Source organism: Gopherus evgoodei, chromosome 1, assembly GCF_007399415.2.
Source record: "Gopherus evgoodei ecotype Sinaloan lineage chromosome 1, rGopEvg1_v1.p, whole genome shotgun sequence".
Taxonomy (NCBI): domain Eukaryota; kingdom Metazoa; phylum Chordata; order Testudines; family Testudinidae; genus Gopherus; species Gopherus evgoodei.
The window spans coordinates 139,492,700-139,508,562 of NC_044322.1; positions in this window are offsets into that span (position 1 = coordinate 139,492,700).

Consider the following 15,863-nt stretch of genomic DNA (forward strand, 5'->3'; position numbering starts at 1 on the left):
AACTCGGATGCACTGGCCAGGTATACAGGAAGAGCCCCGCGAACTTTTGAATTTCATTTCCTGTTTGGCCACCGTGGAGCTCAGATCAGCACAGGTGACCACACAGAGCTCATCAGCACAGGTAGCAATGCAGTCTCCTGAGAATAGAAAAAGAGCTCCAGCATGGACCGCACGGGAGGTACTGGATCTGATCGCTATACGGGGAGAGGATTCAGTGCTAACAGAACTCCGTTCCAAAAGACGAAATGAAAAAATATTTGAAAAAATTTCCAAGGCCTTGATGGAAAAAGGCCACACCAGGGACTCAGTGCAGTGCAGAGTGAAAGTTTAAGGAGCTCAGACAAGCCTACCAGAAAACCAAAGCAGCAAACAGAAGGTCCGGGTCAGGTCTGAAAACATGCCGCTTCTACGCTGAGCTGCATGCAATTTTAGGAGGCTGCGCCACCACTATCCCACCCCTGTCCGTGGATTCCGAGGTGGGGGTTGTAACCTCAACCATGGCTGAGGATTCTGCGGAGGGGGAAGATGAGGAAGAAGAGGAGGATGACTTTGCAGAGAGCACACAGCACTCAGTTAGCCCCAACAGCCAGGAGCTTTTTGTGACTCAGACGGAATTACCCTCCCAGCCCTCCCAAGCCCAGACAGTGAAGCCATGGAAGCGACCTCTGGTGAGTGTACCTTTGTAAATATAAAACATGGTTTAAAAGCAAGCGTTTTTTAATGATTGATTTGCCACGAGGACTTGGGATGCATTCGCAGCCAGTAAAGTTACTGGAAAAGTTTGTTAACATGTCTGGGGATGGAGCGGAAATCCTCCAGGGACATCTCCATGAAGCGCTCCTGGAGGTACTCCAAAAGCCTTTGCAGAAGGTTTCTGGGCAAGGCAGCCTTGTTCCGTCCACCATGGTAGGACACTTTACCACGCCATGCATGTAGCAAGTAATCGGGTATCATTGCATGACAAAGCCTAGCTGCGTATGGTCCCGGTGATTGCTGGCATTCAAGAAACATCCGTTCTTTATCTCGCTCTGTTATCCTCAGCAGAGTGATATCATTCATGGTAACCTGGTTGAAATTCAGGAATTTAATTAAGGGGACAGAGCTGGCCATTTTCCTCCTGGGCTGTTGCTTAAAAGAAATCCTTCTTTGCATGTAGCCAAGCAGGGGGAGGGGAGGAAGGATAGCGCTGAGCTTTTTTGCGTTTGGCTAGCAGGAATCTTCCCAGCTACCAGCCATGCGGTGGGGGGGGGGGAAGGGGGGTGATTATCAGTGATCTTCCATGATACCAGCCATGCAGTGGGAGGAGGGGTAAAGCAATCATCCTAGAGAATTGGATGGGCGGGGGGGTTGACTTCTGCTGCTGCATATTAACAGGAAAGAAGCATCAGAGGGCACTGTGTATATGAAGGCTGGAGAAGCCGAAAGACAATGGCTTACCATGGCCACATGCAAGCTGAATTCTGGTGCCCGGACCCGCGTCTGTGAGATCTGTAACACCAGAGCCGCAGGCACTCAATATTAAGATGCAAAATGCGACCTTGTAGTGAAATCACATGTGCTATGTAAGGTGAATAGTGTTGTTCACTGTGAAAGAGTATAACCATTGTTCTGTAAAATGTATCTTTTTAAATACTTCTCTCCCTTTTTTCCCTCCCTCATGCAGCTGCACATTTTTCAAGCCTCCCTACTCCATCCCGAAGGCTATCTCATAAGGTGGAGGAAAAAGAAGACGCGAGACGAAATGTTCTGGAAAATCACGGAAGTAACCCGCAATGAAAGAGCTCATCTGAATGAGTGGAAGGATGTGGTATCAAATTACAGGAAAGATGCCAGTGAACGTGAGGACAGGAGGAACGCTTGAGATCAGCGGTGGCGGGATGCAACGCTGGAGCTGCTGCGTGATCAAACTGATATCCTCGGACGTCTGGTGGATCTTCAGGAAGAGCAGCGGGGTCACAGAGTGCCACTGCAGCCCTTGTGTAACCACCTTCACCACTCACCATGTTCCATATCTTCCTCACCCAGACATGTAAGAACGCGTGGGGGAAGGCTTCGTGCACCCACCCACTCCACCCCCGTGGACAGTCCAACTAAAAGGCTGTCATTACATTGAAATGTGTTTAATGGCCTTTTCCTTCCCTCCTATCCTCCTCCCAAACCACACGCAGGATACCTTGTCAGTTCTCTGCCTCTTTTTTATAATTATTTTTTAATAATGAATGCATGATTTTTAAACGATAGTGACTTTATATCCTTAAGCAAGCTGTAATCGAATGGGGAGAGTGGGTTGCTTACAGGGAAGGAGTCAATGGTGGGGGGGGGGGTCGTTCATGAAGGGGAAACACACACAGCAGTCACACCGTACCCTGGTCCATGATGAAATTCATTTTTCAAAGCTTCTCTGATCCGCACCACTTCGTGGTGTGCTCTTCTAATCGTCCTGGTGTCTGGCTGCGCGTAATCAGCGGCCAGGTGATTTGCCTCAGCCTCCCACCTGCCATAAAGGTCTCCCCCTTACTCTCACAGAGATTGTGGAGCACACAGCAAGCAGCAATAACAAAGGGGACATTGGTTTGTCTGAGGTCTGAGCGAGTCAGTAATGTGTGCCAGCGCGCCTTTAAACGGCCAAATGCACATTCTACCACCATCCTACACTTGCTTAGCCTATAGTTGAACAGCTCCTGACCACTGTCCAGGCTGCCTGTGTATGGCTTCATAAGCCATGGCATCAAGGGGTAGGCTGGGTCCCCCAGGATAATGACAGGCATTTCAACACCCCCAACTGTTGTTTTCTGGTCTGGGAAGTAATTCCCTTGCTGCAGCAGTTTAAACAGAGCAGTGCTTCTGAAGAGACAAGCGTCATGAACCCTTCCTGGCCATCCCCGTGGATGTTGGTGAAACGTCCCTTGTGATCCACCAGTGCTTGCAGCACCATTGAAAAGTACCTCTTGCGGTTTATGTACTGGGTGCCCTGGTGCTCCGGTGCCAAGATAGGGATATGGGTTCCATCTATTGCCCCTCCACAGTTAGGGAATCCCATTGCAGCAAAGCCATCCACTATGACCTGCACGTTTCCCAGAGTCACAACCTTTCGTAGCAGCAGTTTAATGATTGCTTTGGCTACTTGCATCACATCAGCCCCTACAGTAGATTTGCCCACTCCAAATTGATTCCCGACTGACCGGTAGCTGTCTGGCGTTGCAAGCTTCCAGAGGGCTATTGCCACTCGCTTCTCCACTGTGAGGGCTGCTCTCATCTTGGTATTATGGCATTTCAGGGCAGGGGAAAGCAAGTCACAAAGTTCCATGAAAGTGCCTTTACGCATGTGAAAGTTTCACAGCCACTGCGCATCGTCCCACACCCGCAAAACTATGCGGTCCCACCAGTCTGTGCTTGTTTCCCAGGCCCAAAATCGGCGTTCAGTGGCTAGAACCTGCCCCATTACCAGCAGGATCTCCAAAGCACAGGGGTCCGTGGTTTGAGATAATTCTGGGTCCATGTCCTCATCACTCTCGTTGCCACGCTGCCGTAGCGGCCGCCTCCTCCTCGCCTGGCTTTGCAGGTCCCGGTTCAGCATAGACTGCATGAGAATGCATGAGGTGTTTACAACGTCCACGATTGCGATATTGATCTGAGCAGGTCCATGCTTGCTGTGCTATGGCATTTGCAGAGTTCACCCAGGAAAAAAGGCGCGAAATGGTTTGCTGCTTTCACGGAGGGAGGGGTGAGGCTGTACCCAGAACCACCCGCAACACTGTTTTTGCCCCATCAGGCACTGGACTGTCAACCCAGAATTCCAAGGGGCGGGGGAGACTGCGGGAACTATGGGATAGCTACGGGATAGCTACCCACAGTACAACGCTCCAGAAATCGATGCTGGCCTTGGACTATGGACGCACGCCATCGAATTAATGTGCTTAGTGTGGCCGCGTGCACTCGACTTTATACAATCTGTTTTACAAAACCGGTTTATGTAAAATCGGAATAATCCTGTAGTGTAGTCGTACCCTTAATGGGCAACTGATCCAATTTAAGTCCAGAGGCCACTGCATGTCTACTTAGTAACTGTAACTTTTAGAAAATTAAAACTGTTGTTGATGCATCCATTGCAGACATGTGTGAATGATGGTGAGTATAGTTTTTTCACATTTTAATGCAGTCCAGTTTTTAAAATAGAACATGGATATGAAAAAAGAAAATGCAAGTTTGAAGAACATCCAAATGTAGCCGTGAAACCTGGGTTTGCTCATATGTTACACTGAGACTGAAAAGAGCTATTTATCTAAAACATTCTAGAATGAATTTACAGGTGAAGATTGATTCTACAAAAATACAATGATACAAAAGTAAGTATTGCAACAAATTTGGGGCCTGATCCTGCAGTCCCAGCTCAAACTATGGACCTTAATGGAAATTTTGTTTAGGGCCTGCGGAACTGAGCCCTTCAGCATTAATTTCAAGATCACTACTCTCATGGGAAAACCTGGAGCAGGAGCAAGAACATCTCCACAAATATTCCCTCAGTTTCCAATATATTGTTCCTGTGGGATTCACAGAAAGAGTTGGGGGAGGGCCTTCCTCTGAATTCTTAGATCTTGGGGGTTCTGCTGGAGGTTATAGCCATTCACATGGAGGTGGTCTGTCTCCAGAACAGAATGTTGGGTGCCTTCCTCCAGCTCCCAGGCAGCACAGCTTCATTGCAGGTATGTTACCAGACACTCCTACTCACCACACCCCTAGAATTTCCCACCACGCTGCCAAGGATGCATGGGTGGGTGCGAGAGAGAGAGAGGAAGAGAAAAACAGTGAGCATAACACATCCACCTCCCTATGCACAGCAACCCCACTAAGGTCTCACGGAGGGATATTGGGGAGGATTGTGCTATGGAAGAAGGACGAGATCTGTGTGCTGATGGGCCCCATGGAATGAGCTAATTCTAACTCTTCCTGTCCTCCATTGCAGGGATGTATGTGTGTTTCGGAGAGCAATTGGGGGCTAGAATTCATGGCTGTTGGTCGCATTCAGTTATGCAAATTTCAAGGCATGTGTTGAAAATATCCAGCTTGTGGGCAGACTCAGATGTAGTAGGTATAACTCGTTCCTTAGAACAATAATATCAATGTCTCAAAAGAAAAATCTAAAATAAGTTACTGAAATGAATATATTGATACAATTTATGTCAATACATCTAGTAAACCAATGTTATATGCTAACAACTTTTTAGTTACTAAATGAATTAAATGCAAATTAAAGAGTGGATCAGAAGTTACTTTCTTACAGATGCACTAAAAGATGATGTCTATGTATAGAACATAAGGGAATATAGCAAAATCAAGGCACTAGGTTTAATGCTGGAGGAATCTGGGGTTGGAATGCATTAATTCTCTATACCCACTCTGCCCTTGGCGCTTCTGAGATCACCAACCAGGGTGCTAATTGTGATGGTGGATTTTTTGATCTTTGTAATAAAAAAGCATCATTGCAGTTACATCTCTGTTAAGAACTGCACTGATTATCAAAAAGGGGAGAGGAGTCTACATTCTGAGTGGATCTAGCAAAAATGCAGTAATATGTCATGTTATGTTTCTAAAGCAAGATGAGACTTCAATGGTGAATTTAACTTCGAAATTTAAAACCACACAGTCAAATTTTCATTAACCAAAGGTCATTTCCCACACAGTACTATTCACTTTGGTGTACAGCTGTTTTTACCAATTATGTAGATAACCTTCAAAAGCTGTTCCAATTGTACTTTTCAGTGGCAACTGTTAACGTCACCGAGTCTTCAAAGATGAATAAGTTGCTTGCGTCTCATCCAGTTTTGGATTTTCTTTGTTTTGGTGTTAGTGCATGTTCTCCCTTACCATTTGTTTGGTTAGTTTGGTCAGAGGAGGAGTTCAGAATGTGATATAATATAGATACAATATTTTGCACATTTTTATTGCTGGCTCGTGTTTATAAGAGTTCTTTGATGTAACAGTTACTTTGTACTTCACTGATGTAATCACTGACTCAATTTCAACAATGACATTAGGGCATGAAGCCAGCCAAGAACTGCTGACTTTAAATGCTCTTTTTGTTGTGAGTTTGATTAGGTGCTTAAGCATTAAAAAAAATTTAAAACTTGCTTATAACTTCATGTTAAAATCCTTTTGGTCATTTAAATGCAAGGATAAGTATGATCATATTTACTATTGTTTTGAATTCCCTTTCACACTGTAGGATTTTCTAGAAAGACATGAGACCATCCAATTAGAAGTGCTTACAGCACCATCTAGCAAGGGCCTACATAAGTTCCATGTTTAAAGGATAATAGTAAGCATTTTCACAATAAACATGCAGTATTGTGAGTTTCATTTTTATCTGAAATACAGATTTCAAATGCTCAGCTTGACACCTCTTGGATAGAGCTGGTCAAAAAATGTCAATTTTTTTTTTTTTTTACTGAAAAAAGACCTGCTCCAAAAATGATTTTTTATTTTTTAATTTTTGTTGACATTTTGCAATTGAAAACATGAACAAAATGTTTCTCTCTTTTTTAATGGAAGCTGGGGGTTGGATAACATTATAGAGATACAAATAGATGGTTTATTAAAATAATTAATTTAAATATAAATCTAGATATCCATTTCTGAATAGTGGCTTGCTGAAATATCTTGAAAACATACTGAAGCAACACCTGGCATATATGCTGAAAAAAGAAAAAAGGCAGTGGATCAGGCCCTGGAAAAGTCAATGAGAGGCTTTTAGCTGACATCCAATGGTCATTGAATCAGGCCTTCAGTCAGCTGTATGGAACAAGTGGTCATTTTGAACATTTTTGTAATTAGTTGGGATGTTTTCTCATAAACTATTTCTGGTAAGAAAATCTAAAAGTTTTGCCACAGTAAGGACTTCAGAGTTGTGTCCCCAATGAGAACGTATTGAGCCAGTGCCGAAGGACAGTTTTGTTAAAGGAGGTATGTAATTCTCCAAGCTCCTGTCTTTGGACACAGAAGTTGCCAACTACAGATGAAAAGGTACAGTACTAGTGAAATTCTATCCTTTTTATTGTTGATATTGAATTCAGTGCAATAGAGTATTTAATGGAGGCTTTGCGCAGACTACAGTGGAATGGTGTATTTTTAACACGTGGTAACTAACAGTCTGAAAAGTCCAGCGCAGCCTTTTTTAGTATAGTTGGTCCAATAAAAGATACTACCTCACCCACCTTGTCTCTCCACTGCCTTGTTTGCATGGTATGTGTGCAATATGTGCTAAGCTGGTTAAAAGTTAAAGCCTAGGCTCCATGCGGTATGCCTTTTCTAGACTAGATTTTTTTTTAACACATTAACATATGCTAACATCCTACCTTTAAACCTTAGTCTAGACAAAGCCTTGGAGGTGGTTGACACCAGGAACTTACATCAGCATAGCTACATCACTCAGGGTTGTGAAAAATCCATACCCCTGAGCAACAGGGCTTAAGCCAAACTACCACCCAGTATTAAGAGCGCTAGGGCGATGGAAGAATTTTTCTGTTGACCTAGTTACTGTCTTTTGGGGAGGCAGGGCTGTCCAGAGGGCGGGGCAAGTGGGGCTATTTGCCCCAGGTCGTGCAGGGACCCCTGCGAGACTTTTTCGGAGCCCCTGGAGCAGGGTCCTTCACTCGCTCTCGGGGGGCCTGGAAAACTGTCCCGGGGCCTGGGCCCCCGGAGCTTCTTCCGCTCTGGGGCTTTGGTGGCAATTCGGCGGCGGGAGTCCCTGCCGCCGAAGACCCCAGGTCCCCAGAATCCTCTGGGTGGCACTGTGGGGAAGTGGATAGTGTCTTTACTGAAGCTCTACAGTAGCACCACTGTAGCACTTCAAGGTGGAGAAGCCCTTATTGTTTGCAGGAATCCAGACTGTTACTTTACGTGGTTTCCTTATAAAGTTTGGCCCTGCAGGCTACTGAGATTGGACGAAAGAAGTGCAGAGGACAGGGCTAGCACCGAGTTGGCCTGATCCTATGGCCTTTCCTCACACAAGCAGTCCATTTTAACAATTCTCACTTTTCAGAGAGGACCTGCATTTTAAGTGTAATTCTCCATGTGCAAATAGTGACTCCTATGTTGCATAGTGCTTCCTGTGAGATGCTGGCCACCCTCAACTCCTCTTGAAATCAATGGAAATTGGATTGGGAATTACAATTATTTCAAGATCTTCATGCCACCTGCAGTATGTATTGCCATAAAAAGTGTGCCAAAAAGCAGACACCAGGAGAGATTGATAATAGAGGGCAGCCATGAGGGACTGCCACAGAAGTGCTTCTAGAAGTTGTCATGAAACTATTTCACAACCAGTTCCGTGTCTCATGATGTATTCTGGGCACAATGTTGTTATTGGCCCATTAGCTAGAAGTCGCCTCAACTACCTTCACTTGGATAGACCATAACAAAGCACCATGTTCTACAGGTGCCCCTGTCTCACAGGTGCCCCTGGCCTGTAGCATGCAGGATGGGGCCCTTAATCAGGACAGCCATTTCACCCAGATGTTTCCCTGTTCATCAATCAGGGTTTCTCAATTAAGAGGAATCTATGTGGTAGCAAAAAGACAGATGTGTCTTGTCTATTTCAGTATTTACTATTCCTGGTCTAATACCCTGAGCTTTGAAAACCTGCTGATCATTAATTTTCTAGTAGCAATTGTGGCCCAAGAAGTTAACATTATGTTTGTCTGTAATGTTGGCTTAGTTACTTGACCCCTGTCCCTTTCTACTCAAGCTGAGGAACAAAGCACAGTTACCAGGAGGACTGTTGGGTCATGCATCACTCAGAGTATGCTAAGCGCACCACTTCTTCAGCCTGTAATTTAGGGACAGGATACTGGCTGTAGCTCATACAAACCTTATACTAATAGTGCCTAGCTCTTGTATCGCCATGCTCATCGGTAGACCTCAAAGTACTTTATAAAGGAGGTTGCTATTGTTATTCCCATTTTACAGATGGAGAAACTGAGACACCGGGAGGAAAATGCACAAGGTCACTTAGCAGTTCAGTAACAGAGCTTGGAATTGAGTCCAGATCTCCTGAGTTTAGTCTAGTGCCATACCTACTGTGCCACACTGCCACCCATGAAATATTTCACTGTTGGCTTGTTCTCTCCACTTCCTCTTTGTTTTTCTTCACATTATTTTATTTGTGTGGCAGGGACCCTCATCCAAGTCTTCTCTGCACTGTACAAACATATAGAGATAGTCCCTGCCCCATGCAGCTCACAATGTAAGTTAAATGTCTACAATCAAAGAGGCAAGTTTATCTGGCCCAAATGCAGTGGAACAATAAAGACCATCTGTGCTATATTGCCTTATGGGAAAAGCTCAACAACAAATATAACCACAAAGAAAGACATGGCTTGGTTACTTGCTGATGGTTCAGTGATCTGGATTCATGGTAGTATCCTTGATCTTCCTCCTATCCTGCCTTATTGGAGTCAGGAGTCTTCACTGGGATTTGGCAACAGATGTATAGAGAGGGATTGTCTGAGTTATCTGATCCACAGGATAATTCCCTTCCCTTTAAGCAGTTACGCTGGCAGGAAATTTGGGGAAAAAAGGACTGCAGAAGCCATTTAGGTTGACTCGATAACCTGTTTGTATTTTAAATGCGGAGGTTCTGTCTCCTATAATCTTGGTTAAGGGAGTAGAAGAGAAGAAAGCAGAGAAAATGCAATGTCCTGATGTCTATGGCATGAAAGTGCAGAATATAGACACAAGTTAAAATAAAATGTCAAAGATAGAGCAACTAGAGCGAGCATTTCAGTGGTATAATCCTCTCTGACTTTACTGACCCTTACTTTATATTTTTCATGTAGTTATCTGTAAAACCATTTAAACTAAACTAAATACATTATTTAATATGTTAAGCGGTCAAAAGATAACTTTTCATTGTAACTATTTTCCTTTTTCCTTGTCACAACTCTGAAGGAAGATTTAGTTTCCCTTTTAAAGCATGTGACCTTTTGGAAAACAAATGGATCTGTAAAGGCTGCTTATTGTATTCTAAAAAATAAATTTAGAATTTTAAAAAAAAATCAAAATTGCTCTTCCATGCATTTCAGAGGTTTTCTTTTCAAATCCTGATAAGACATTTTCAATAAAATGTCGCTCTCCCTTTGCATGCATTTGGATAATAAATGGGGATTATTTTTCCTACTGGTTTATCTCTGATGGAAGATGCAAGTACAATTGTGATAACTACTTCCTTTAAAAAAAAAAACATATAAAATAAGCAGCCTTTACCAATCCCTTTTGATGTATGAAGTCCTGTATCAATGGCTATTCTGCAACAGTAGGCAGTGGGTTCTTCTCTTTTAAATGCTTTTTGTCTTTCATTTTAATAAATACATTTTTAGTGATCATGGGAGCAGGAGGGGTCAGAAGTGCCTCACTATCCTCCAGGTAGCAGAGAAATGGTTTCACGTATCAGTCATATTTTCAGTGTGTGATTTTCTTTTTTTAAAACCTCATGGCAGTAATACGTTTGTGTGTTCCTTTTTAGCCAGCCAAAGGGCAAAGACAACACATCTTCATCCTACAAAGAAGGCAATGTTATGATTTACCTTATTTTGGGGGCTATTCTGTATTTCATTTTGAATATATAGTGTGTCATGTGGGGCCTTTCTCTCAGAAGCCAAGAGAGAAATGCTACTCTTGCTTGAGTACATGTCTGAAAGCCAATCTGTAAGGGCTTTTGTTTGAGTTTGATATTTATTAATATAGCGGTTTGACTGTTGCATACTATAGACCGATCTGCAAACACCCGCTCAAGTGTTTAACTTTGTTATCCCAGATGGGGCTACTCATGATAGTAAAATTAAGCACATTGATAAGTATTTGTAGGATCAGGCTTAAAGCTGAGTGAAGCCATCAAACATGAGCCAAAAAATAAACCCCTCCTAAAAAGATCAGGATGAACAAATTTATGGGCCAGATATTGTCTGCCTGTTTTGCACAGAGCAGAGAACACTGTCAGCGCTTTAATAATAATAACAAATGACTATGACTGACCTTACAAAAATGCTGAAAATCTGATCTCCAAAACATTGAAATGGGGAGATGTTCCCTGTGTTTTGTCTTAACTTCTCAGCAGAAGGTCCAGTTTAAGTATTGGCCAAATTCCAGCAGGATTGCATTAAGAATGAGCCCTCTTCTTCTTTCACTGTCCTACTGATTGATACAAGCTTTTTTTCATGCTGCCAGTGGTACAGAACAGCTAGGACTCCCTGCAAGTACAGTGAGCCATTGGAGATATTGAAGTGGTGGCAGGTAAGCTCTCCTGGACAGGGACCATCACTTGGTGCTGCGTTTGTACAGCTCCTAGTAACTGAGGTCCTGGTCCATGACTAGAGTTGCTAGGCACTGACACAATACAAATAATAAATATAATAAGTTGGGTTTTAGGGCCTGATCCAAAGCTCATTTAAGTCAATGAGAGTCTTTCCATAGATTTCAGTGGGCTTTAGATCAGACCCTTAATACACAGGTAAATATTTACAGGTAATATGTGTGAATCTGTATCTAAGATATTATCAGTCTGCACTTCTGTGGGGCAGTCACTTACAGCAAAAATGCTTTGTCTTCAGGGATGCGTGAACAGTTGCAGATGTATTGTTCTTTGCACATAATACAAACCTGGCTTATACCCACCCTGGACATCGTATAATCAGGAACCTTCAACCATAGCGCCAGGCATGTGTTATGACCAATTTCCCTCCCACTGAAATCCCCTTTCTTCCCTTTTTTTTTTTCTTCCTGGATTTAGGCCGTGCCCTTTCCAGTTTCTGAGCTACCTCAGTCTTCCCTCTCCCTCAAGGGATTTGAGCCCACACCCCTCACCCCCACATGTCTCTCCACTACTGGATCCCTACTCTTAAGCCATTCTGCTCAACAGATCAACTTTGTAACCTGTACCAGCATTTCTCTGCCCTCCAAAAACCCTAACCTGTCTCCCAAAGAATTCACAGGTAATAGGATGACTCAATTATATTTGTGTTGGGATATAGCAGAGGTAGGCAACCTATGAAACGTGTGCCAAAGGCGGCCCGCGAGCTGATGCCGGGTCCTGGCCACCGGTCCGGGGGCTGTGCATTTTAATTTATTTTTAAATGAAGCTTCTCAAACTTTTTCAAAACCTTATTTACTTTACATATAACAATAGTTATATATTATAGACTTATAGAAAAAGACCTTCTAAAAATGTTAAAATATATTACTGGCACACAAAACCTTAATTTAGAGTGAATAAATGAAGACTTGGCCCACCACTTCTGAAAGGTTGCCAACCCCTGGGATATAGGAATGTTTGTTTCCTTTTATCTTCATAGAACCCACTGTCTCAAGCATACTACATTTCTCTTCTTTTGGCCCTGTGTAAATACCCTGTTGCTTTCAAGTGCTCCTCTGCTGAGCCTTCCAAAACCTAGCACATTACAAATCAGCTCTAACTCAAGCCCTTCCTAGTGGGATTTCGGTGAGACTTACTGCTTCAGGGCATTTTATTCCACTTGCCTACCCTAATCCTTTCTGAACACCCTTTGGTTTTATATGATTTGACCTGCAGCTGGAAAAGGGCAGCTGAGAAATACTGTTGTTTAAACAAATATAGCTCAGTGAATTGTGCCTTACTAATTTTGATTGTCTGAAAACTCCAGATGTGTATTGGGAATGAAAGAATCTTAATAGCAAGGGTACTCTAGCAAACCTAAATACCTGGGTTTTTATAAACTCCGAAGAAGAGCATTTCTCTGAGATCTAGAGGCCTTCGGATATTACAGTAAGATTGTTTTCCAAGAAGTGTATATATTGGCATGACTGTATAGGAATTAATTTTGTATAGACGCTTGTAGTCCATTGTGAAAGTAGCTGAAAATATATTGCAAAGGATTTTGTAGAAGGAAATAACCACATTGCTGAAATAAGCAATGTAAAAAAAACGCCCCTGAAGAGATGAAAAGTTATGAAATGAAAAGAAAAATGGAGTGGGGGGAAAAAAAGACTAATACTAGAGTAGCTTTGAAACTAGAGACTTCATTTTATATCTGTACATAAAGGCCATCCCTTCCAGGAGAAAGAAAAATTGGACTGCACCTTTTCTGCACTTAAATACCACAAAGCTTTAACAGTTCAAAACAGATGCCCCCCCTTACTCCAGTCTCTCTATTGTATCCCATCTCCAGAGCCCATCTACTGATAGGCTGCAGAAGTGTATTTGTTATCTGACTTCTTTTCCTTTCCCTTCCCAGATCCATGTGGCATTTCCTGGGGATCTCTGTAAGACCACGAATTGTACTATTCTCATGCATTGTAAAATAAATGAGAATAGTAGGTCACTTTAAAAAAAATGTCTCCTAAAGAAAGAACTATAAGTACTAGTTTTTTGCAAAGGAACCTGTGAAATCCTTTATATGAAGGTGTGGAGGGGTTCGGTTGGGGTTGCCCTTCTCCGGGCGTCTGGGAGCCAGGCCGCCTCACTACTTAAGTCCTGTGTGTTGGGGAATTAGCCTAGTAGGGGAGGAAACAGTCAAGAGCTCAGGCCCTCAGGCAGGGACTGAGCAAATAGTTCAGGAACAAAACACAGGCTCCTGGTCCTGACCATCTGGGGCGAGGGGGAGACTGCCACCCATGAGTGGGGTAGCAGGGGGGACGCAGGCCCGCCCACTCCCCTGCGTCCCAGCCTGGGGCCCTAACAGCGGCAGGCGGCCAGCTGCCATGTCAGTGGGGATCCTGGCTGCAACACACTGACATCAGCTCTGGGTATTCCGCAGCCAGACTAGGGTCGGCTGCCCCGAGGCTACTTCCTACCTCACCCTCTACAGTACCTGCATCTGGTCGGGGTCCTTCCCGGAATCAAGCACCATGGGCTCCTCAGTGTACTTGTCGAGCAATAGGCTTGGCAGCTTCTCTGGGTCGCTTCTCACAGGTAGGCTTAACAGCTTCCCCGGGATCTGGTCAGCATCCAGCCTTGACTGGTATGGCCAGTCCTCAGGTCGGTCACAGGTTGCAGGAGTCTCCCCAGCGGGAGCTAGGCCACCAGCATCTGGCTTCTCCGGCGGCCAGGGACCTTCTGAGCCTGGGGTTGGGCTTTTATGCTTCCTGTCCTGCGCTTTGACCTCTGGGGAGTGGGGGCAGGCTCCAGTGACTCTGCCCACTTTGGCATCTGGAGGGGCTCATCTCTCTCCGGGGCGGCTGGGAGCCAGGCTGCCTCAGTTCAGAGAGCATAGTTTGTATGTAAAGAATACCGGTGATGCACAGTAAACTATCTACACTTATATTAGTTTAATATTCCCAAGCATACTAAATCTGATCTACTTGATTGTGAGGTACTGCTTAATAATTTGTATGACAGGGTGACCACATGTCCCGATTTTTATAGGGACATTCCTGATATTTGGGGCTTTTTTAAATATGGGCTCGAGATATGTCCCACCCCCATCCTGATTTTTCACACTTGCTGTCTGGTCACCCTAATGACAGTAATGTCTAGTGGCTCAAACTGCAAACAGGGACCCGTTGTGCCAAGTGCTGTACATGCCACAGTCTACGTAGACAAGGTTGGAGGCAGGAAGCATTGTTATCATCCTGTTTACAGATGGGGACTTGAGATTTGCCAAGGTCACTCAGGAAATCTGTTGTAGAGGTGGGACCTGAACCCAAACCTCCTGAGTCCCAGTCCAGGTACCTAACCACATGACTGACCTAGTATCTTGTTTGGGACTGTTACTGAATAGTCACTATAACAAATGCAAGCAAAAAACCCCTACAATGTGAAACAAGCATATTTATTTCAGAGTGGTAGCCGTGTTAGTCTATATCAGCATAAACCGCGAGGAGTCCTTGTGGCACCTTAGAAACTAACAGATTTATTTGGGCATAAGCTTTCATGGGCTAGAACCCACTTCATTGGATGCATGGAGTGGGAAATACAGGAGCAGGAACCAATCATAAATATATAAAAGGATGGGAATTGCCTTGCCAAGTGTGAGGTCAGTCTAACGAGACAATTCAATTAACAGCAGGATACCAAGGGAGGAAAAATAACTTTTGAAGTGGTAATGAGAGTGGCCTATTTCAGACAGTTGACAAGAAGTAACAGTAGGGGGAAATTAGTATTGGGGAAATTAGGTTTAGGTTTTGTAATGACCCAACCACTCCCAGTCTTTATTCAGGCCTAATCTGATGGTGTCCAGTTTGCAAATTAATTCCAGTTCTGTAGCTTCACTTGGAGTCTCTTTTTGAAGATTTTTGGTGAAGAATTGCCACTTTTAGGTCTGTTATTGAGTGACCAGGGAGATTGAAGTGTTTTCCTACTGGTTTTTGAATGTTATGATTCCTGATGTCAGATTTGTGTCCATTTATTCCTTTGCATAGAGACTGTCCGGTTTGGCCAATGTACATGGCAGAGGGGCATTGCTGGCACATGATGGCATATATCGCATTGGTAGATGTGCAGGTGAATGAGCCCCTGATGGTGTGGCTGATGTGGTTAGGTCCTATGATGGTGTCCCTTGAATAGATATCTGGACAGAGTTGACACTGGGGTTTGTTGCAGGGTTTAGTTCCTGGGTTGGTGTTTTTGTTGCGTGGTGTGTAGTTGCAGCCCTGCAGTATGAAACAAGTGTCTTCCTCCTTTCCTAACTTGCCTCTCTTTGTTATTATGTGGTTTAGCCAGAAGAGGGTGCTACAATGATAAGGCTATCTTTTAGGCTATTTATTTTTGTATTTGGAGTGCTACAGAGGGCTGGCTGCCTTGTCAAAGGTATTATCTTTAATCCTGGCAAAGTCAGAGGGAGGTGAGGCCATTGAGCCCCATGCAGGATAAGGCCTTATATACATACACCATGTCC